Genomic DNA, 23647 nt, shown 5'->3' on the forward strand with positions numbered 1-23647 from the left:
GCAGATACCATGGACTGCAAAAAAGACAAATAATTGGGTGTTAGAACAAATTAAACCAGAACTATCACTAGAAGCTAATATGATGAAACTGAGGTTATCATATTTTGGACACATAATGGGAAGACGTGATTCACTAGAAAAGACAATGCTGCTTGGAAAAACAGAAGGGAGTAGAAAAAGAGGAAGGCCAAACAAGAGATGGATTGATTGCATAAAGGAAGCCACAGACCTGAACTTACAAAATCTGAACAGGGCGGTTCACGACAGATGCTATTGGAGGTTGCTGACTCATAGGGTTGCCATAAGTCGTAATCAACTTGAAGGCACATAACAACAACAAACCTGTGGCATCTCTAAGCCATGCATTAAATATAAATCACAGGATAGATGAATGCAGAGACAGGCTAGTTTTTATGATCACAAGTGTAAATGCTCACATGTCAGTTATCAATTGTCCAATTATCATCTGGTTTCCTGTTAAAATAACTTAACCCTTGTCACTGCAAGATGAACAAAAGCCCTATTTAATCCACCCTACAAGCAATTCAAGATTGCCCATTCCAAAAAGGGGAAACTTTATCATATCGAAATGGTTTTCAGATCTTTTTTTAATGGGGATGGGTAGGTACAGCTGTTCCATATTTCATTCTAAGAACAAAATGAGAGAGTGATGCATTAAAAAAGAATCGAAACAGCTCTGGTCCATCAATTCCTTCTTGCAGTGGGAGCTTGCACCAGTGATAAAAATAAAATAAAAAATTAAAAAGAATTGTAATGTACCACTTGAAAGGAATGCTGAATCTCAAATCAGGTGATAGCAACGCTTTCCAGCTGTGATTAAAGTGGACAGGTTGTGCTTTATTATGCCGGCATTTCTTAAAAGCTCCTATAGACCAAATCACCAATATGAATGGTGAGTGGCAGGGCTGTAACTCTTCTTCCAGTCTATGCACGCAGTCTGTCTGCACAAAATTTGTTATCTGGTGGGTGGAAGCTAGCTCTGGTCAGCAACTCATTTTTGCCTAGTGAGCCACTTTGGTGGGCTGGATGGTCAGATAATCCAGCCCTCCCCATGCCAAAGTGTCTTGCGGGCAAATCTAGGTACCATTCTGCCGCCCTGCTTCTATCTCTCCCCCTTTGCCTCGGTGTTGTCTAAAACATCACAAGGTGGGCGGATGGAGAAGGATGGAGGTGGGAGGGAGCCTGATCACACATATATAACTCTGTACGCTGATTCTATAGGAGTAGTGGGTTCTCTCTTCAAGTAGAGGCTTGACAGCCATTTGTTGAAGATGCTGAAGCTCTCGGTTTCCTGCACTGAGCAGCAGGTGAGCTAGATGACCTACAAGACCCTTCTAACTCTGATTCTACCTGAATCCCGTTTGGGAGTAGGGATAGGTTTGTTCCCATGTTATACAGAACACAGAAATAAGCTGTCCTGACACATGTAAAAGCTGTTGTGTGAAAGAGTATACACTTGTTGATTTGTACCCCTCAGCTATTGTGTACACACAGGTACATAGACTGTCAGCTCATTCAACATTATATGTGAATAACGGTACAAGTTTACAGCTCAGCTGTTTAGGGCTGTTCACACATTATAGACTACACATTTAAAGTCTCTGTTCCTGGGCACACAGATAGTTGAGTTGTACATTTGCGCAGGTATTCACATGAAACTTTCAATGAGTATACGGTCTGTGTACCTGTGCGTACACAATAGCCCAACCGTGCAAATCAACAAGTGTACACACTTACACACAAATACTTATACGTATATAGAGACAGCTTGGACCTTGCAGGTGAAGCCTTTTGTGTACACAGGTGTGCAGAATGTACACCTGTTGAATGTAATGCATGAACACTCCTGATGTCATGGATCAATTGCAAAAGGGAGTGTCCCTCTTGACTCCTTTCAATTCCACTCAACCTGAGCAGCCCCTGGTTTACAGCCTGCTGCAAGGAAGGCCTGCTTGATCAGGGGCCCATCTGCACTATACAGTGTCATGCCACTTTAGTCATGGCTTTCCACAAAGATTCCTGGGAACCGTAGTTTGATAAGGGTGCTGTAATCCCTCTCCCTCTCAGGGAGGTACAATTCCCAGAATAGTTTAACAGTCAATCCGTCTTCCCAAGGAACTCTTGGAATTGTAGCTCTGTGAGGGGAACAAGGGTCTCCTAACAACTCTCAGCACTAGGGTTGCCAGGTTCAATCCCTGAGACTGATCCTGTATCTTTAGAAGAAGAAAAAGTCAGCCAAGTGCAGGTGTTCTTGCAACACTGTAATAGGAAAGAACACAAGATGGAATTCTCCCTTCCCCCTGCACAACTTTTAAAGATACAGAAGACCTCTTGGTTGCCAGGCCCAGCCTCCAAGAGGTCTTCTGTATCTTTAGAACTTGTGCAGGGGGGAGGGAGAATTCCACCTTGTGGTTTTTCCCATTACAGTGTTGCAAGAACACCTGCACTTGGCTGACTTTCTGTTCTCCTAAAGATACAGGATCAGTCTCAGGGATTGAACCTGGCAACCCTACTCAGCACCCTTCATAAACTGCAGGGGAATCCATGACTGTTTAAAGTGTTATGATACTGCTTTAAATGTATAGTGCAAATGCGCCCTTGAATCTTGAGTTCTCACTACCCCCTTGCCCTGCCCCCCAAGGGCCAACAACATATCTGTAGGAGAAGCAGAGCTGGCAGCTGGTGCTCTAAATCCCTAATGGAGCATTCATTCCTATCAGGAAGGGGACTGGCCTACCTCTCAACGTACCTGATAGGAAAATTATGCTTATTTGTTCCATTTCTGCCAGGGAGGGATTCCCTTTAGCATAAATTCACCCATTCTTCTCGTTGCTGTTGCTTAAATGTATATCCCACCCTTCTTCCCGAAGGAGCCCAGGGCAGCAAACACACAAACAATAAAACAATTAAAACTTCTCCACACAATTATAGTACAGATGCAGACTGGGAAAGATCTCTACTAAAAGGCTTGTTGGAAGAGGACAGTAGGCACTCTGGGCTCCTACTGGGAGAAAGGGCAGGATATAAATCAAATCAAATAAATAAATAAATAAATAAAACAGGCACTGAAAAGATAACAGAGATGGCGCCTGTCTAATATTTAAGGGGAGGAAATTCCAAAATGTCAGTGCCACCACAGCACTAAAGGTCCACTTCCTATGTTGTGCGGAATGGACCTCCTGATAAGATGGTATCCACAGGAGGCCCTCATCTGCAGAGTGTAGTGATTGACTGGGTATGTAAGGGGTAAGACAGTCTTTCAGGTATCCTGGTCCCAAGCTGTATAGGGCTTTGTACACCAAAACCAGAACCCTGAACATACTTTTTAAAGTGCTTTTAAATCAAGCGATATGACTAATTCATCATGATTATGAATTATAGCACCCCTTTTCAGACATCACCCTGCAGCTGTTAGGGGTATTCCAATGGGGTGAACATATGGAGTGGGGCCAGCAAGTGCATCCAACTCCCCACTCTACACATTTAGTCTATGTGGGGAGGGAATGACTAAGAGTTCAGTAGGTAGAGATTTGTTATCTCAGGATAACACTCTTTGATTTGATTTGATTTGATTTGATTTATTTTTTAAAAAAACTAGTTGGTTAGATTTTTTTTAAAAAAGTAAAACAGGGAAGATTGTATTGGGAATGAATCTAATTGTTCATCTAACCATTAAAATATGTCAAAAGAGGTTCCAACCAGAGTCTTTACCTCAGGTTATAGACTGGAAGTAATGGGGCCATTTAACTCCATGAAACTATATCTTTAACTTTTAAATGGTGCTTAACGGAGTGATGGCATCCTAATTTCAACAGCTGCCTCTCTCCGTGGTATTTCTTAGGCAAACCAGCTTAGTCAGATGTGCCCCCTTCTTTTAATTTTTGTGCCCTGGCAACAATGGTAGCATTTTGTACCCCAGCAATAAGCTGGTTTGCAAATGGGAATGTATTCTAATGACTCATGCTGTCAACTAATATTAATTCAAGGAAGATGGTCTTTTTTCATTCATGTAAAGGCTTCAGAATGAGTGCAAGCTGAAAATGTAACATTAGAATGGAAAGGAAGAACATGGGATTTTGTAGGGATTGGTGGGCCAAATTAGACCTAGAGCAATGGAGGAGAATCCTAGAGTCCTAGAATAGTAGAGTTGGAAGGGGCCTATAAGGCCATCAAGTCCACCCCTCTGCGCAATGCAAGAATCCAAATCAAAGCATTCCCAACAGATGGCTGTCCAGCTGCCTCTTGAATGCCTCCAGTGTCGGAGAGCCCACTACCTCTCTAGTAATTGATTACATTGTCGTATGGCTCTAACAGTTAGGAAGTTTTTCCTGATATCCAGTCAATATCTGGCTTCCTGCAACTTGAGTCCATTATTCCATGTCCTGCACTCTGGGACAATCGAGAAGAGATTCCGGCCCTCCTTGGTGTGACAACCTTTCATGTACTTGAACAGTGCTATCATATCTCCCCTCAGTCTTCTCTTCTCCAGGCTAAACATGCCCAGTTCTTTCAGTCTCTCCTCATAGGGCTTTGTTTCCAGTCCCCTGATCATCCTCACTGCCCTCCTCCGAACCTGTTCCAGGTTGTCTGCATCTTTCTTCGCATGTGGTATCCAGAACTGGATGCAGTACTTAAGATGAAGCCCAACCAGTGCTGAATAGAGAAGAACTAATACTTCATGCTGTTTGGAAACTATGCTTCTGTTAATGCAGCCTAAAATAGCATTTGCCTTTTTTTGCAGCGACATCACACTGTTGGCTCATATTCAGCTTGTGATCAATAATAATTCCAAGATCCTTCTAACATGTAGCATTGCTGAGCCAAGTTTTCCCCATCTTATAACTGCTCACTTGGTTTCTTTTTCCTAAGTGTAGAACTTGGCACTTATCCCTGTTAAGTTTCATTCTGTTGTTTTCAGCCCAGTGCTCTAGCTTATCAAGATTTCTTTGAATTTTGTTTCTGTCCTCCAGGGTATTAGCTATCCCTGGAGGACAAAATCTTCAGGCTGAGGGCCAGTTGCAGCCCTCTGGGCCTCTCTATAGTCCCAGGTGATAGTCTGAAGGCACATGAGGCCACCATCTTGCTGAATCTAAGCAGGTCTGGTTCTGGTCAGTGCCTGAATTGGAGACCACCTGGGAACCACTATGCTGCCTTGGGTTTTTGTGGTGAAAGAAAGGCAGGGTATAAATGCAAGAAATAAATTTCAAAATCTATCTTGCCCTCTGGTACTCTCTCCAGGTCACACCCCTTGACTGCATTTCTCTGCATCCTTGAGCTGTGACGATGCCAATTGCTTATCTGGATGAAGGATGGAGGGGTGCATGAAAGAGAGAGAATATGTGTGTGGACAGGAAAATGTGTCTTTTGCATGGCTTGAATGTTGTCTATTTTACAAATATAAGAGTCACATACTTTACTCTGCCCACTTTTACCTCTGGCCCTACCCACCCCTGGTATGCGGCCCCCGGAAGGTTGCTCATGAAGGAATGCGGCCCTTCGCTGAGAAAAGGTTCTCTAACCCTAGACTAGAGCAACTAAGGTTGAAACCCCAACTCAGACATGAAGCCCACAGGGAGTCCTTGGACCCTTTATTCTCTCTCATCCCAACCTACCTGTTTGCCATCCTGAGCTCCTTGGAGGAAGGGTGCAATAAAAATGATTATAAGCTGAAGGTTTGTTTTCTTTAAAAAAAGCACCCCCTAACATTCTGCTCTAGAATCAATGAACATTAGGAGGCTGCCTTATTCCAGGTCAGACTGTTTATCTGCCTAGCGGCTACACTGAGCACAGGGTTGGACTTGATGGCCTTATAGGCCTCTTCCAACTCTACTATGATTCTATGATTCTATACATTTGAGCACACTTTAGTCTGCTGTGACTGACAGTGGCTCATCAGGCACTTATCTGTAAGGGCAGCAGAGGTGGTGGCAGGTGCTCTAGATCCTTAATGGAGCATCCATTCCTGCCAGGGAGGGGACTGAGCCTACGTTTCAACATCCCTGGTAGGAAAATGATGCTTCTTTGTGTCCATTTACCAAGGAGGGAGGCCCTTTAGCAAAAATTAATCTGTCTGTTGTGAAATTTGCTGCTTTAAATGTATGACACGGATATGGCCTGAGCCTGGGACGTTTTACATGCTAAGCGTATGCTCCACAAAAGAGCTGCTTTCCTTCCTCTAAATGGACATTGGTGATTTGGCTTTACAACAAGGGGCGCGATTTGATTTCACGATGGAGGCTGCCTGTTAAATTTTGGAAGTGGAGGAGCACAAACTCTTCCAGAAGGCAGAAGGGTGCAGTCAAATATTTGGATACGGGTCAGATCAATATGTTAAACCTAGCCTCTCTCTGCATCATTTGTCTTCCCTAGTCCATAATTCTCTACCTTGCCTGTTCAATCCCCGCAAGTGCTTTTTTTTTTACACTCCCTCTGTCTGATTTAACATCTTTTCTGTCCCTCACCAACTTCACATTCTTGACCTTGCAGGTGAAGAGTTCTGTTGCACTCAGGTCCTGCTTGTAGGCTTCCCAGTTGCATCTGGTTGGCCACTGCGAGGATGCTGAATAAGATGGATATTTGGTCTGATCCAACTGGGTTATGTTCTTGTGACATTTGCTCCCTTCACTTCCCATTCCCTGAGGCATCCACTTTTCAGCCCACTGACTACTGTCCATTTCTTCACTCAAGTTTCTAGCCCTCAATGTTCCTGCGTACTCAGCAAAATTGCTGCCCCCACCCTGGTCCTAACTACCTTCTGCCAGGAACATACAGTCTCTTCTATCTCCCGAAATTTTGTCCTTTTCTACCAGAATGTATGTGGCATAGAAATATCTAAGGTTCAAGACACCAGCAAAGTTGTATTAGGCAAAGCTCAGGCAAAAGGCAGTATGAATCTGTTGCATGGAATTATGCCACCTTTGGTTTTAAGCCAAACAAGTTGATTGGTCTGGTGGAAAGGGCCAGGCTTCATCATATGCCACACTCTGGACTAGGGGGCTTCAGGAAACTCTTGCAGGTTTGACTGGTCTTCTAGACATTTCCTTTTCTGGTACATCAATTCCTCCCTGACCTGAGTCTTGGCATGAATTCTCCTTGAGCAGTTGAGTATTCATTGTCATTCCATGACATCACTCACACATATGGTGGAAAGAGGTCTGGTTGAACCACAATTCACATGGACTATCACAAAGATAATACAAGCTTTCATTCAAGGCAATACAAGCACTGAAGTTCTGGTCTTTGCTTACGGGAATGGTATCAGCAGTTTTACTTTTCTATTCTGTTACTAAGACATTAGCATCCACTTATTTATACATTGTTATATTGTGGATCACTGTAGTCATAGGCATCATATTTAAAGGCCCTTGACTCAGCAATGGTTTTGGAATATTATTGTTCGTTGAGGCTCCTTACTCATTTTTTCTCACCTTTTTTTCAGTTTAGTTCTCATTTTTAGCCTTGCAGATTTACAAATCTGTGTGGCCACAGTTGCGTCACACAATATATAATGAGACGTCAAATGCAAAAGCCTGAAATCCAAGCAATGCCAGTTTCCTTTTAATACGAGAGAGAGAGAGAGAGAGAGAGAGAGAGAGAGAGAGAGAGAGTTTCTAGTCCACAAGAGAATAACCTATTAACAATCCTAAAAGTACTGGTGGACCTTTGTCATACAACTTTCTTCCCTATTTGTTGTTTTGTCCCTCAGTTCCTCTCCTCATATCCTTATCAATGCCCATCCTTTCTTTCTTCGCCCCTTATTTTCTTTGACTTACAAAAATACTTGTGGAAGCCCTACGTGAGCCACGTCCCTCATTCCAGTTTTTCATTTAGGGAACAAAATGAACATGGGAAGGCTTCAATTCATAAATATTATGGAAGCTTGAGTCACTTGAGGTTCTTGAGCTGAACTTCATTGATCACACATAATTGCTGCTGTATCGATGTCTTTTTATCCAAGAGAGATTACGTCTCAACACTAATTTAGGCTAAGAGACAAATGCTTAAAGCGACGCTACTTCACTTGGGGGAGGGGTGTCCATGCCATCCTTCATACCCTGCCCATGTCAGCGTATCAGTGCTCAGAGCTTCAGGTTTGCATATTGAATTCTGGTTTTTTATTAAAGATTAGAAATGGAGGGCATTTAAATCATGCTTTCCTCTGTATATGAGAGATGTATTCAGCTCGGATCTGCATATTTTAATGCCATATTTCTTCCTTTTGCCTCTCCCTGTAAGATAAATTCAGTTATACCACACACACACATGATGCAAATGTTTGGCTGGAAAAGAATCATTCCTCTCTCTGTGTCCGTCACGAAAGCCCCACGAGCGAAGTGGAATTATGGAGGAATTCATAAATGGCCAATTCATTTGGAACGTTTAAGCACTTCTGAGTGAATGGCTTGAGGCCAAGCTATATACATAATGATGTTGGACACTTTTCTTTTTCACGTAACCCCCCCCTTCACATATAAACCAGGAGGGTCTTTGGCCTAAGCTAGATGATATGTGAAATAAAAACCTAAGTGTCGGGTTGGATCAATACAGACTGAGCAGAGTTTGGAACAGGGATTACTTAAGCCAAGATAATTTACGCTGGCTTTCTGTAGTGAGGATTGCTCTGCCAATGGGCTTCAGTCTAAGTGTTTGAGCATCACAGGGTTGCTGCAACAGAGTCGCTATCCAGGCTGGGAGGGCCCTTGAAGCACTGGCATTTCCTCTGGAAAAGGCTGACTAAGCCACCAGCTACATGCCTGACCTTTTTTGCCATGACCTCATCCAGCCAACACAAAGAACTGTGGGCTGGGTTTTGCATCTGCAGCTATTTTCAGGCATGATCATGGTCATTTTATCATTCAAGTAGCTGACTGAATCCAGAATTATGGACAAAGGTATCCAAAATCATGTGCATGGTTATTTTAAGTCACAGGAAGAAAGTGGGGGGGACAGACAAAGGAGAGGAACAAAGGAGATTTGGTTTAACATATGCTGTCGTCATCATTTGCTCTATTTCTGATGTCTAACTGTGAGTGCCATTCCTTTATGTAGCCAAAATGGCACTACCCACATGCAAAAGGGAGCTACCAGCATTCTTCGGAGAACTCAGAGGTTTGCAGAAGTATAAAAATATTAAGGGGGGAACCTCTAAAACACCCCAATGAGGACGAAGGCCCCATCTGCACTACACATTTCAAGCAGTATCATACCACTTTAAAGAGTCATGGCTTTCCCCAAACAATCCAAGGGACTGTAGTTTGTTACGGGTGTGAGAGTTGATAGGAGATTCCTGTTCGCCTGACAGAGCTACAATTCTCAGAGTGGTTTAATGAGCAATTCTTCTTCCCAGGGAACTCTGGGTACCGGGGGGGATCCCAAAGGGAAGGTGCCACCAGGCTAGAAGCCCAATTCCTATATCATATGGAACAGACCTCCTCATAAGATGATATCTGCAGGAAGCCCTCTCCTGCAGAGTGCAGTGATTATATAAGGAGTGAGATTTTTTTTTTTTAAGCATCCTGGTCCCAAACTGCATAGAGGTATATTTTGTTGTGGGTCCCGCCTGCAGTTCATCTAATCTAGACTGTTCAGTTTCTGCCCTTTATATGGATACTCAGTCTATAGAGATACCCCACCATGTTGCCAGTCCTCATCATTTCTTTTTTTTAATAGTTTTATTTTTGCATTTTCAATAGTGAATTCAAGCAGTCTTATTCAAATGAACCCCTCCCTCCCCCCAGACATTCCACCTGTACATATCATTCACAAAGAGGTAAGTTATTTAACAAGTTATGTGTAAGTATTATGGTCAACTGTAGGCTTTAATTAATGTCATATGTTCGGTACCCAGTCAGGGGCAGCTGAAGGATGAGTTGGCAACCTTTCCTTCCTGATGTCAAGGAAAAGTTCAAAGGCATCTGTTAGGGATGTGTCTCTTACAGCATCCTCCTTTTTCAGGACCAAAAACTGGAGCATAGCATTGGCCTCTTTTATTATCCTGCGCCTGACGGTTGCTGAGACTTTTGTTTCTTGCCCACCTCCCACATTCTATAGACCCACTCACCTTCTTCCCAGCATACCCTCTAGCAGGAAGAGCTCTTGCCCCAGCATATCCTCAAATCCAGAGGATTTCCACTTGGGGAAAAGTGAGTGATGCTTTAGTAACATACTCACCTGCAGTGGTGGCCAAGGGCTCCACAGCAGTGAAATGGAAATGGACTGCCTTCAAGTCGATCCCGACTTATGGCAACCCTATGAATAGGGTGTTCATGGTAAGCAGTATTCAGAGGGAGCTTACCATTGCCTCCCTCTGAGGCCAGTCCTCCCTAGCTGGCTAGGGCCTGCTCAGCTTGCCACAGCTGCACAAGCCAGCCCCTTCCTTGTCTGCAACTGCCAGCTGGGGGGCAACTGGGCTCCTTGGGACTATGCAGCTTGCCCACGGCTGCACAGGTGGCGAGGCACGTCACCCCTGAGCCACTCACTGTGGGGGTGATCTTTAGCTGGCCCTTGACACCCAGGAGACATGATCGGGGATTTTAATGAACAGAATCTGGACTCCTAGCCAGGTTCTCCTCCCTACTGTGCTATACCAACTACCACAGCAGTGGGGCACTGGAATTCGCTCTGGATTTTAGTCTGAACTTTCAAGGAGCTGTCCAAGGAGCTGAACCTATAAATCCACTTAATTACAACCATGGGGGGGTCAGAATTAATTGTATATTTGCCCACCCCAGCCTGCAGCCTGTCTCTTGCCCTGCGGTGTAGCACCTCCTCTTCCTCTTCCACCTCCACAGTCCGACCCTGCCAGGAAGGCTGTTGCCAAGGCCTCCGCTCTATGTGGACTGGGAGGAGGCTCCTCTCCCACCTACTTATTCTCTGTGGGGTGGCGGGTTGGTGGCAAACCTGCGGCAACTGCGGATCCCATCACTAACAGGCATGCTTACTTACTCAAGAGGGGTTGCTCAAGTTGTGTGTGTGTCTGTGTGTCTGTGTGTGTGTCAGAGAGAGAGAGAGAGAAGCTGTGAGATGGCATGGCTGTGAGGGAGCATGGTACAGTAGTGGAGTGGCAAATTCAGAACTGCAGGGTCCCTTCCTGATAGACACAACCATGCCCCTCTCGTTTTCTTTGCTGCTGTGTTGAGAATGAGATCTTTGTTAATGCCTTCTCCCACAACAACAGATGTCCCTAGGAGCCAATAAGCATGAAAGGAGAGGGTGTTAGCTACTGAGAAGAGTCTTCTCAGTGGCTGACTCACTTCCTTTCACTGTGATTGGTTCCAATGAGCAGGAAAAGATAAGGAGGCATTTAGAAGACTCTTTTTCAACGGCTAACACAGACCCTTTCAAGCTGATTGGCTCATAGGATGCTGGAGACATAGGGACCCTGCTGGGACCCTGCTCCCATAAAAGTAAAGGGTTTAAAGACCCCCTGAGACCCTGGACGACTACACCCATGGCATGGTACGAGTCATGAAGGGACCCTGCATGGATCCAACATCACATTTCCCTCTCTGAGGTTAGACCTCTCCCATGACCTTGGAGAGAGAGACCCAGTGTATCTTATGGGCAGTGCTTTTTTGGTAAAGAATGAAGTGCCAGTGCTCATATCTTGATAAGAGTGCCATGGGTGCCACCACAAAAAAAGAGGTGATGGTACTCCATACAGGTGAGTAGAATCACAGAATAGTAGAGTTGGAAGGGGCCTATAAGGTCATCAAGTCCAACCCCCTGCTCAATGCAGGAATCCAAATCAAAGCATTCCAAACAGATGGCTGTCCAGCTGCCTCTTGAATGCCTCCAGTGTCGGAGAGCCCACTACCTCTCTAGGTAAGTGGTTCCATTGTTGTATGGCTCTAATAGTTAAGAAGTTCCTGATGTCCAGTCGAAATCTGGCTTCCTGCAACTTGAGCCCATTATTCCGTGTCCTGCACTCTGGGACGATCGAGAAGAGATCCCAGCCCTCCTCTATGTGACAACCTTTCATGTACTTGAAGAGTGCTATCATATCTCCCCTCAGTCTTCTCTTCTCCAGGCTAAAAGCACTGCTTATGGACCATGGGACACCCTCCAGGGGCTGAACCAGGGGTGTGGAGCTAGATGTGGCCAGCGGGCAAGATCTTTACATCCCCAAATCCCTGCGAGCCAAGTTTGATAGGTGGGAGGGGCCCGACAGAGAGGCCTGGCCAGAGGTTCCCCAACCCTGGACTTAATGGTTGCAGCCTAAAATGGGTGTGTGTACAAAGCATGCAAGCCAAATGTATAAATGCCTGGGCTAAAATAATAAGGGAGTGGTGACTGTTTGATATACAAAAAATAACTACGCTGAATGCTCTCAAAATATCCTGCTTTTGTATTTGTTGCCATTTTAACTTGAATCATATCCACCAGGGTTGCCAGGTTCAGGGCCTGAGACTGATCCTGTATCTTTAGGAGGAGAAAGTCAGCCAAGTGCAGGTGTTCTTGAACCCCTGTAATGGGAAAAACCACAAGGTGGAATTCTCCCTTCCCCCTGCACAACTTTTAAAGATACAGAAGATCTCTTGGTTGCCAGGCCCAGCCTCCATGAGGTCTTCTGTATCTTTAAAGGTTGTGCAAGGGGAAGGGAGAATTCCACCTTGTGGTTTTTCCCATTACAGTGTTGCAAGAACACCAGCACTTGGCTGACTTTCTCTTGTCCTAAAGATACAGGATCAGCCTCAGGCCCTGAGCCTGGCAACACTAATAGCCACACTGGCTCCTCCCTCTATGCAGGCACCATCACCAACAGGACTGGTAGTTGAATCTTACTTCAGGACTGGCGATGTGGCAGCCTCCTCCACTACACCTGGCTTTGTTCTCCATTACCTCTCTGCTGCTGCCCGCTCCCCTCCCCAGCATCTGCCACCCGCGACAGATGCCTCTCTCTGCCTAATGGCCGGGCCAGCCCTGCATGGAGGCTCCCCGTGCATTTTAGAATCATGGGAAAATGAGGTTGTGAAATGCATGGGGAGCCGCCACAGATACAGAAGGCTGCCTGCTTCACATAGTCACCCTCCAACTCAAGGAGGGCAACTAGAACAATTGTAAGAAAGTAGAGTGAGTGGACTCAGCCCTAGAACCCCCCTTGCAAATACATCTTTGCACGAGAATGCCTGAGCAGGGCTTGTGTGTCTTTGTGCATACATGCTTGTTGTGCTCATGCTTTGTCTAATTTTTTTCAGATCAGGGAGACACTACTGAAGCACCCATAGGTGTCCAGGTGCCCATAGAGGCCTTCCCTGGCACCCACAGGGTTCACTCGCCACCCCATCCCACCCCTGCTGAAACTAGCCTTGAAAGAAGGTGATTTGTGTGTTTGTGTGGGGTACCCACAACAGCTTCTCTTGTTTACAACTGGGCCCCGAAAGATTGGCCACTCCTGTTTCAGATGAACACCTTAGGAAATGTCAGATGTGAAATGGCTCTAAGTCACTGAAGGGACAAAGAGGCAGTTTATGCAGCCAATCAAACAGAAAAAGTAAATTTCGTCCAAAGCAGATTGATTGATTTTTCAATGAGAGGAAGTGCAAAGTTGCTGCTAACTATAACTGTGCAGGATCAGGCCGCCCTCAAATGGAAGAAGATATACAGACACACAGCATGCAATGCATACACTGCCTAAAATCCCTTTCTGTGGCTATGTCAGTCAAATTCCTTTGAAGTGATCTTATTATCCAAGGACAGGCAGCTCCTAGCAATGCATCTCCCTCCCTCTCTGGAGTACTCTGCATAGACCCTGCATTGCAGTGTCTGCATTGGGAATTATCACCATTGCAATTGTCTGAGTTCTGCCCTGACCTCCTGACCCAGAGGCAGGAGTCTCATCAGCTTGGTTACATGTGCTGACACTCTGACAGTTATGACTGGTAGAAGGTGCTTGGTTAACGACTAGCTTGTTTTGAAAGGGTTTTTTTTGCTTCAACCTGCATAAAGAATAAGTTACATAGGAGGTTGTGCATATGTTGTGATCTGGCATATGTACAGAGGAAAAGCAGAATGTGGTACAGAACTCCTCTTCATGGAATCTTATCTTTAAAAAAACTAGAAGGAAGTTACTAGTCCTTATGACTGCAAATGCTGTTGTGCCTGGTGAAATTTCAGAAACCAGAGATGCTGTTGGGTAAGGTTTCCATTGTTTAGTGGCAGAGTTTCACTGGCCCACATAGCTTCTTTCTCCTCCTCAGGAATAGCTGCAAGATAACGAAATATGCAAATATTAGAGAAAATACGCAAAAAAATTAATTTGCATAATTGGCACCTTGCACCTTTCAAGTCCCACAATAAATACTGTCTTCTTTGGGCTTACTCAGCGACGTAACTTTCGGCTAAAATTTGTGTGGGGAGAGACGCTAGTTCTGCCTGCTTGTCTATAAAGAGTCTGTCCCTTAAGTAAAAAACAATTTCTTAAGGACAAAGAAGGGCTATATCCCCAAACCACGGATGTTCTTGGAACAATGAAATGTTCAGACTAATAGATATTGGGTTATTTTCAATGCAGCACTAAGTAAGACTTCAGGGTGGTGTACACCAGCATAAAAACATGTATTATTATTGTTGTTGTTGTTGTTGTTGTTGTTATTATTACAACAGCAATTATCAAAACAACATTTACAAATGTTGGTGGCAAACCTAGGTTTGATGTGACATAAGTTGTGAAATAGCTCTAAGTTTCCCAGAATTAAGAACACACACTCCTTTCTTTCTTTCTTTCTTTCTTTCTTTCTTTCTTTCTTTCTTTCTTTCTTTCTTTCTTTCTTTCTTTCTTTCTTTCTTTCTTTCTTTCTTTCTTTCTTTCTTTCTTTCTTTCTTTCTTTCTTTCTTTCTTTCTTTCTTTCTTTCTAAAGGGCTTCAGAGAGTTGAAACCACTTCATGTCCATTAACAAGCATATAGATAGAGGTGATCCGGTGGACATAGTGTACTTAGACTTTCAAAAAGCGTTTGACAAGGTACCTCACCAAAGGCTTCTGAGGAAGCTTAGCAGTCATGGAATAAGAGGAGAGGTCCTCTTGTGGATAAGAAATTGGTTAAGAAGCAGAAAGCAGAGAGTAGGAATAAATGGACAGTTCTCCCAATGGAGGGCTGTAGAAAGTGGAGTCCCTCAAGGATCGGTATTGGGACCTGTACTTTTCAACTTGTTCATTAATGACCTAGAATTAGGAGTGAGCAGTGAAGTGGCCAAGTTTGCTGACGACACTAAATTGTTCAGGGTTGTTAAAACAAAAAGGGATTGTGAAGAGCTCCAAAAAGACCTCTCCAAACTGAGTGAATGGGCAGAAAAATGGCAAATGCAATTCAATATAAACAAGTGTAAAATTATGCATACTGGAGCAAAAAATCTTAATTTCACATATACGCTCATGGGGTCTGAACTGGCGGTGACCGACCAGGAGAGAGACCTCGGGGTTGTAGTGGACAGCACGATGAAAATGTCGACCCAGTGTGCGGCAGCTGTGAAAAAGGCAAATTCCATGCTAGGGATAATTAGGAAAGGTATTGAAAATAAAACAGCCGATATCATCATGCCATTGTATAAATCTATGGTGCGGCTGCATTTGGAATACTGTGTACAGTTCTGGTCGCCTCATCTCAAAAAGGATATTATAGAGTTGGAAAAGGTTCAGAAGAGGGCAACCAGAATGATCAAGGGGATGGAGCGACTCCCTTACGAGGAAAGGTTGCAGCATTTGGGGCTTTTTAGTTTAGAGAAAAGGCGGGTCAGAGGAGACATGATAGAAGTGTATAAAATTATGCATGGCATTGAGAAAGTAGATAGAGAAAAGTTCTTCTCCCTCTCTCATAATACTAGAACTCGTGGTCATTCAAAGAAGCTGAATGTTGGAAGATTCAGGACAGACAAAAGGAAGTACTTCTTTACTCAGCACATAGTTAAACTATGGAATTTGCTCCCACAAGATGCAGTAATGGCCACCAGCTTGGACGGCTTTAAAAGATTAGACAAATTCATGGAGGACAGGGCTATCAATGGCTACTAGCCATGATGGCTGTGCTCTGCCACCCTAGTCAGAGGCAGCATGCTTCTGAAAACCAGTTGCCGGAAGCCTCAGGAGGGGAGAGTGTTCTTGCACTCGGGTCCTGCTTGCGGGCTTCCCCCAGGCACCTGGTTGGCCACTGTGAGAACAGGATGCTGGACTAGATGGGCCACTGGCCTGATCCAGCAGGCTCTTCTTATGTTCTTATGTTCTTATTATCTCAGCAATCCCTGCATATTCTATCCCCATTCCTCTAAAGGAAGGACTGAGGCCAAGAGATAGTACCTTTTGTCATGAGTCTACAATTCATGGGAGATTTGAATCAGGACTTCTTAATGCCACCTGCAATAGTGTGTCTGCTCAGAGGTACGCCCCCTTGAGGCAGGGCCTCTGTCTGAAACTGAATTCAAGCCAGGTAAGCTCACATGAATGCAGGCGGTCCATCAAATAACCTGAGCTTGATTCCATTTGGAAGTTTGTACATTTGTCCCAACAGGGGTGAGTGTGGACCTATAGTAACTTGACTGCTGAAGCTATTTCAGCCTGAACACTTGGTGCCTCAGCAATCTAGGCTGCAAGCCCATGGTTCCTGGGAGGGCATCCCGGGGGTCATAGGTTCTGTTGAATCTTCCTCTTTGAGGGCGAAGGAAAAAATCCACCCACAGAGAAGGAGATCCAACATTGGCTGCCTGCTCCTCTCCACAGCCAGTTCCATTCCTGCATTAGAGTTCTGAGGTCAGAGAGGACATAGAATCATAGAATAGTAGAGTTGAAAGGGGCCTATAAGGCCATCAAGGCCAACCCCCTGCTCAATGCAGGAATCCAAATCCAAGCATTCCCGACAGATGGCTGTCCAGTTGCCTCTTGAATGCCTCCAGTGTCGGAGAGCCCACTACCTCTCTAGGTAATTGGTTCCATTGTCGTATGGCTCTAATAGTTAGGAAGTTTTTCCTGATGTTCAGTCAAAATCTGGCTTCCTGCAACTTGAGTCTATTATTCAGTGTCCTGCATTCTGGAATGATCGAGACGAGATCCTGGCCAACCTCTATGTGACAACCTTTCATGTACTTGAAGAGTGCTATCATATCTCCCCTCAGTCTTCTCTTCTCCAGGCTAAATATGCCCAGTTCTTTCAGTCTCTCCTCATAGGGCTTTGTTTCCAGTCCCCTGATCATCCTTGTTGCCCTCCTCTGAACCTGTTCCAGTTTGTCTGCATGCTTCTTGAAGTGCAGAGACCGGAACTGGACACACTACTCAAAATGAGGCCTAACCAGTGTTGAATAGAGGGGAACTAATACTTCACATGATTTGGAAACTAGGCAAAGGCAGTGGAGGCTGGTGGCTCCAATGTCAGTGAGGCAGTGAATCTGCTCCAGATTTTAATCCAAACTTTCAAGGAGTCAGATTAAAACCTGGAGCAGATTCACTGCCCCGCTGACACTGGAGCAACCAGACTCCATTCCCAACAGGGAACCCTGCTGGCAAAAGAACAATCAGGCACTCACTTTAAGCTCCTGGTTTTTCCTTTGTAGCCCTGTTTGTATTTGCTCCACAGCTGGCATCACAGATGGGTGTGGTTTGCGAAGAATGGCCTCGTAGGCCAAATTCGGGCCTGGGCCAGGCCTAATTAAGCTCATGGACCAGAGATTTCCCACCGCTGTCCTAAAAGGAAAAAAAACTGGTAAGAGGGTGGGAATGAGAAAGTATGTTATTTTCATTCATATATTCATTTTTATGCACACCCTTCCCTAACTTATGTAGTTTTGTATACATTTGTTGATTGGCAAACCGCATCACAAAATTCGAATAAGTGTGCATTTCAAAGGATGGTTATGTTTCCGTTCTCATGTTGTTTTGGAAAGTGTCGATTTGTTAGATAGAATTCGATTGCCTTTAAATGTGAAGCAAATTTCTACCCCAGAGTTAGTGGCAGATGTAAGCTTTGAACCTGGACCTTCCTGGTTCACATCTCGCTGTATAAGCCACTGCATACCTCGCCACCACTCTACCTCATGATGATGATGGTTCTCCCAATTAAGTCCCTAAAGAATTCTTCCAGCATTGTCAGTAGGTGATGAAACTGCAGCAATTCACCCTATGCAATTTCCTCTCTGGAGGAGTGTGCTTTATCCTCCCCAGTAAAAGGCAAGAAGTTGATCATATTTAAAAAATATTGTTCCTTCTAAACCTTTGTGGCTCAAAGTAGACTCAGATCATTAGAAGTTACTTTACCTGCATCTCCATCCAGTGCAAGGGCTGAGTCCTATCATTCTCTATCCTGTTAAGAGCCGATCCCATTTACCCTCAGGCTGGAGGGTGATACTTAATCACAACTTCACTTATTAGGGGGTTTAACAAGCAGTATTAAACTTCATCGGTCCATGCTTCCTTGCAGATTCAAAATTATCGCTCCCATCTCTCCCTACAAGGCCTCATTTGTTTTCCTCTTATTCTGCAAGGCAGTCACATGCCAGCATGATTTTACATGATAATATACAGCCGATGTCACCAAGAGGTAATTAGGTTTTAAAAGGCTTGATGGCAGAAGACACAGCCACCATTCTGGCTTTGTGACAGCCCTGTACCGCCACCATTGCTTTTCTTATAGCTGTTGGTTTTGCAAGTATTTCATTGATCCGTCAGTAGGAATAACTGAGTTGACATTGGCTCAGACCGTTAAATCAACGGGATACAGGCTGCCATTCTGGTTGAGCTGCAGCGGAAATGAATTTGGGCAGCTCCTTCCTCAAATTCACAAGTTTTGAATCTGAATGCCTCTATCAAAGCTGCAAATCTGGATGTCGACATTTACTTTTAGTCTCAGAGAAGCAATGGCTTTTGCATGCTATTAAATGCCTTGTCTGCAGCTGTACCATTAGCAGGGCCTGCTGTAGGTTTGAGAAGACCCTCGGCATAGTAACCAGTGGAAACTGGTGGCTCTGATGTCTGTGGGGCAGTGAATCTGCTCTGGATCTTAATCTGACTTTCAGGGAGCTGTCTAAAGTACTGAAAGCTGACAGGAGAGCCACTATCCACTGATAGTGACCTCTAGTGGGCTTCCCTATGTCTGCTCCACCCATGCTCTGATGGGCTTACCAGTAGCGGATAACAGCAGGCAACAGCAAGGGCATTCCCATGATCACCAGGGTGGCTTGGAACTGCGACTTGTATTGCCCAAAATGCACAAAGGTGACACTATGTCCAAGCATTGTAGGAAATTTAAATGATGGCTCCAAGCAATCCTTAAAGTGCTGCTAAAAGAGGGTTGAGGGTAGGTGTCATTGGTGGCCCCTGAAGGGGCAAGGCGGCCCTGGCAGGTGCCCAAGAATGCCGGTTGCTAATGCCAGACCAAATCACTGGAACTAGAAAACATTATGCTACAGGGATGGATTTTAAGACATCATGTCTTCTTTCAAGCCTCTTGGCTTCTATGGGGAGAGGGAAATGGAGGGGAAAACAAGTTAACCAGAGGGGTCACAACTCTAGACCTCATACAGAAGGCATACTAACCACAAAATTGCAGCCCACCTTCAACGAGAGACCAGGCAGAACAACAACAGAAGCCTCTGTGACATCTGCAGAAGAGGTGCAGAAGTATAGGCAGGTGCTGGAAGAGCGATTGGCTCCTTAAGACCACCTGCTGGTGAGGCAACACAGGCAGGGCTGAATCGCTCATGTGCTTTCCAAACACTGAATGTCGCTGTCAGTTCCTGAGAGGCATGAGGTGCAGGAAGCGAAAGCATAGTGTGGAGGTGGCAGCGGAGCCAGTCTCCTGCCACTTTGCCCACACTGCACTGAGCTCCCGACACTTCACCCTTCTCCTTCCCAGGAAGCAGCAGGGCCACTCTGTGTTTGGAAGGCAGGTGAGCAATGCTGCCCTGCCTGCACCATCCCATTGACCACAACGGCAACCCACCACAGTGTCGACATATTGCTCGTTCCAGTGGGCCTGTCCCTGCATTGAGGTTCAGGCAGAGCAAACCGGGCCTCATGGCACAACAGGACAGTACGGTGGCATCTTGAGGAATCGAGTGAGCTGATCAGAGAGGTTTCAGGCACACTCATTATTTGTGGAAAGCAAAGTTTTCCTGTACCCATTGCTTTAATGAAGGGAATTTATGACTTCCTTGTAATTTGTAGTGATACAAGGGACTCCCTTGGGTGCTATTAGTCTATGAAGACACACACTGGCATCTTACCCTAAGTGCTGCATCTGTCATTTATCTGCTGATAGACCCCAGGGAATCTTTTCCAGGGCTCCTAATTAAACAACACGCAAGAAAGTGTGCTCAGAGTATGTCCATACCAGCCAATTTGGGGGTGATCTTTCCCCCCTCCTGTTTCATAAAACTTGTGGTTGCATAGTTCTCACCAAACACCACATTAGGTGGTCTGCTGGGGATATTTAATTTGCATCCATCAGTGAAGGATTGCAGGGAAGTGCATTCCTGAACAATTAGGTGCCAATCATACAGCCTTCTCCCTTAGTGTAGCCAAGGTCATTTAGAAACAATCTTTTGGTGGCAACTGCATGTTGAGAGATGAGATATGATAGTTCTGGAGCGCCTCACAATCTAGTATTTGTTCCACCATGATCATACATGTTGATATCAAGGGGTTATATGCACTGAAGTTTTACTTAGAGCAGACCCATTTAAATCCATGAATATATAAGGCTATAAGAAGCATCTACTAGGTGGTAGATGCGCCAATGGCCCATCTAGTCCAGCATCCTGTTCTCACAGTGGCCAACCAGTTGCACATGGGAAACCTGCAAGCAGAACCTGAGTGCAAGAGCACTCTTCCCTCCTGCAGTTTCCAGCTCTGAATAGGACTAGCATTGGATACAACCCTACATTTTTAGAAATCTGTTTCTGCTTTTATTCTTTAAGGATTCTGAAAATATCTGGTTTGACAGATAAAGAACTCAATATTTATTTTTTAAAAATCATATAGAGTACAGGTAGGAAAAGGTAAGGATTGGGGAGAAATTTGATTCAGTTTCCATGTAAAGGTGAATGTACCTGATTCAGGCTTTCCAAAACAATATGCAAACCAGAACAGTCATCACTCAAAATTCATCAAATAATGTGTACAAATATGCCTATACTGGGGTAAAGCATCCATTAAAATGCATCTGTTTTTGTAAATAATATACAAATATGCATTATTTTAGGGGAAATTGCTCTGCGAAAATGTATGTATTAGGCAAAATTGCATACAGACTTGTGTATGTTATAAGAAATTTGCATTAAAATAAGGATGAATTTTCAGGATGAATTTTTTTAAAAAAAATTACAAACTGATGTGGAAATGTAGAGAACAGAACTTAAGACTGGGAAAATGAGAAACAGAGAGAAACCATCCGATATTGCTTCTCGGCCTTATGGATAAGGTCAAGCATAGAGAAAGCAAAATTGACAAGATTTTCCCAACCCTAGCAGATGGCAGATCAGAATCTACTCCCAAGTGATTGCAGTAGATTGGCAAGGGTCTCTGGATCCCAGTTCTTTAACAATGGGAATCAGCAAAACAACATCTTCTACCTAGGCTCAGCTTAGTTCCTGTCCTGAAAAACAAACTCCTAGACTCAGAGTATGCTCAGAGCTACCCTGTTCTCTAATTCTTTAACAAAAATAATTAATTATTTAATGTAAAAATCTTTTTATTTTCTCTGTATTTTGATCTTTGAATAATGGGTTGCAGGCCAGCTCCAGACACTCTTGGATCAGACTGATTATCTGGATCCATTTCAGTCAGGTTTCAGGCCTGGTTTTGGCACGGAAACAGCGTTGGTAGCCCTGTATGATGACCTCTGTCGGGAGAGAGACAGGGGAGTGTGACTCTGTTGATTCTCCTTGATCTCTCTGCAGCTTTCAATACCATCGACTATGGTATCCTTCTGGGAAGACTGGCTGAGTTGGGAGTGGGAGGGACTGCATGGCAGTGGTTCCGTTCCTACTTGGCGGGTTGGCTCCAGAAGGTGGTGCTTGGGGAACATTGCTCGGCTCCCTGGATTCTCCAGTATGGGGTTCCACAAGGGTCAGTTCTGTCCCCCATGCTGTTCAACATCTACATGAAACCGTTGGGTGTGGTCATCTGGAGTTTTGGAGTGTGTTGCCATCAGTATGCTGACACACAGCTCTATTTCTCCTTTTCATCTGCTTCAGGTGTCTGGCTGCGACAATGGACTGGATGAGGGCTAACAAACTGAGGCTCAATCCAGACAAGACTGAGATGCTGTTAGTGTGTGGTTCTTCTGACCAGATGGTGGATGTCCAACCAGTCCTGGATGGGGTTGCACTCCCCCTGAAGGAGCAGGTTCTCCTAGAACCATCTCTGTCACTTGAGGCTCAGGTAGCCTCGGTGGCATGGAGTGCCTTCTACCAACTTCGGTTGGTGGCCCAGCTATCTGGACAGGAATAACCTGGCTTCAGTTGTCCAAGCTCTGGTAACCTCCAAGTTAGATTACTGCAATGGTTTGGAAACTTCAGCTTGTGCAAAATGCAGCAGCCAGATTGGTAACAGGGACCAGACAGTTCGACCATATAATACCAATTCTTTCCCACTTGCATTGGCTGCCTGTATGTTTCCAAACTCGATTCAAGATGCTGGTTTTAACCTATAAAGCCTTACACGGCTTGGGACCACAATACCTGATGGAATGCCTCTCCTAACACAAACCCACCCATACACTACGCTCAACATCAAAGGCCCTCCTCCAGGTGCCTACTCTGAAGAAAGCTCGGAGGATGGCAACAAGGGAGAGGGCCTTCTCAGTGGTGACCCCTCAATTATGGAATGATCTCCTTGACAAGGTGTGCCTGGCACCAACACTGTTATCTTTTTTGTGCCGACTTTCCTCTTCTCCCAGGCATTTTAGCATGTGTTTTTAAATTGCTTTTTAAAAATGTGTTTTTTAAATTTGTATATTTGTTTTTAATGTTTTTAATTGTTGTAAACCACCCAGAGAACTTCAGCTATGGGGCGGTATATAAATGCAATAAATAAATAATATTTACTGATTTTGAAGTCTGTTTTATTGCTATTTTTAATGAATATTTTGCACCACTTTATGTAAACTTCTTAGAATATTATTATTGTTGTTGTTATTGTTATTATTATCACCACTACTAATCAACATCATCATGTTAAATAAAAATCAGTTCTAACTTGGGGTTGCATCCAGTGCTGGGCAAACAGAGTTCCACTTGCACAATGGGACTACCCCTTCCTCTCTTCTCCCTGTGCATCCCCGAAATCTGCTCCAGCAGGTTCCCCAATTCTTTGCAGCAGATTTTGAAGATGTGCAGAGGGCTGCAGGGGAGAGGAGAGGAAGGGGAAGTTCCACCATGCAAGCAGAAGTCTGTTGCTTGATACAACTATGTATGTCTTTCACACCTGGCTCTAGTTGGCAGATTAGTGAAAAAATGAAGTTGATCTGAGAAGTCTGAAATCTGCCCGTGACTAATGTAGATGTGTTTTCAGGGTTTCTAATTGCAAGGAGGCTTTTAAGTTCATTCAACCAAATGCACTTAGAAATTCCATCAAAAACTTCCTGCTCAATGTGAAAAGGTTGGTGGCAGAGAGACTGAAGCTGCTGAGCACATGGACGCTGAGG

Source organism: Rhineura floridana, chromosome 6, assembly GCF_030035675.1.
Source record: "Rhineura floridana isolate rRhiFlo1 chromosome 6, rRhiFlo1.hap2, whole genome shotgun sequence".
Classification (NCBI taxonomy): Eukaryota; Metazoa; Chordata; class Lepidosauria; order Squamata; family Rhineuridae; genus Rhineura; species Rhineura floridana.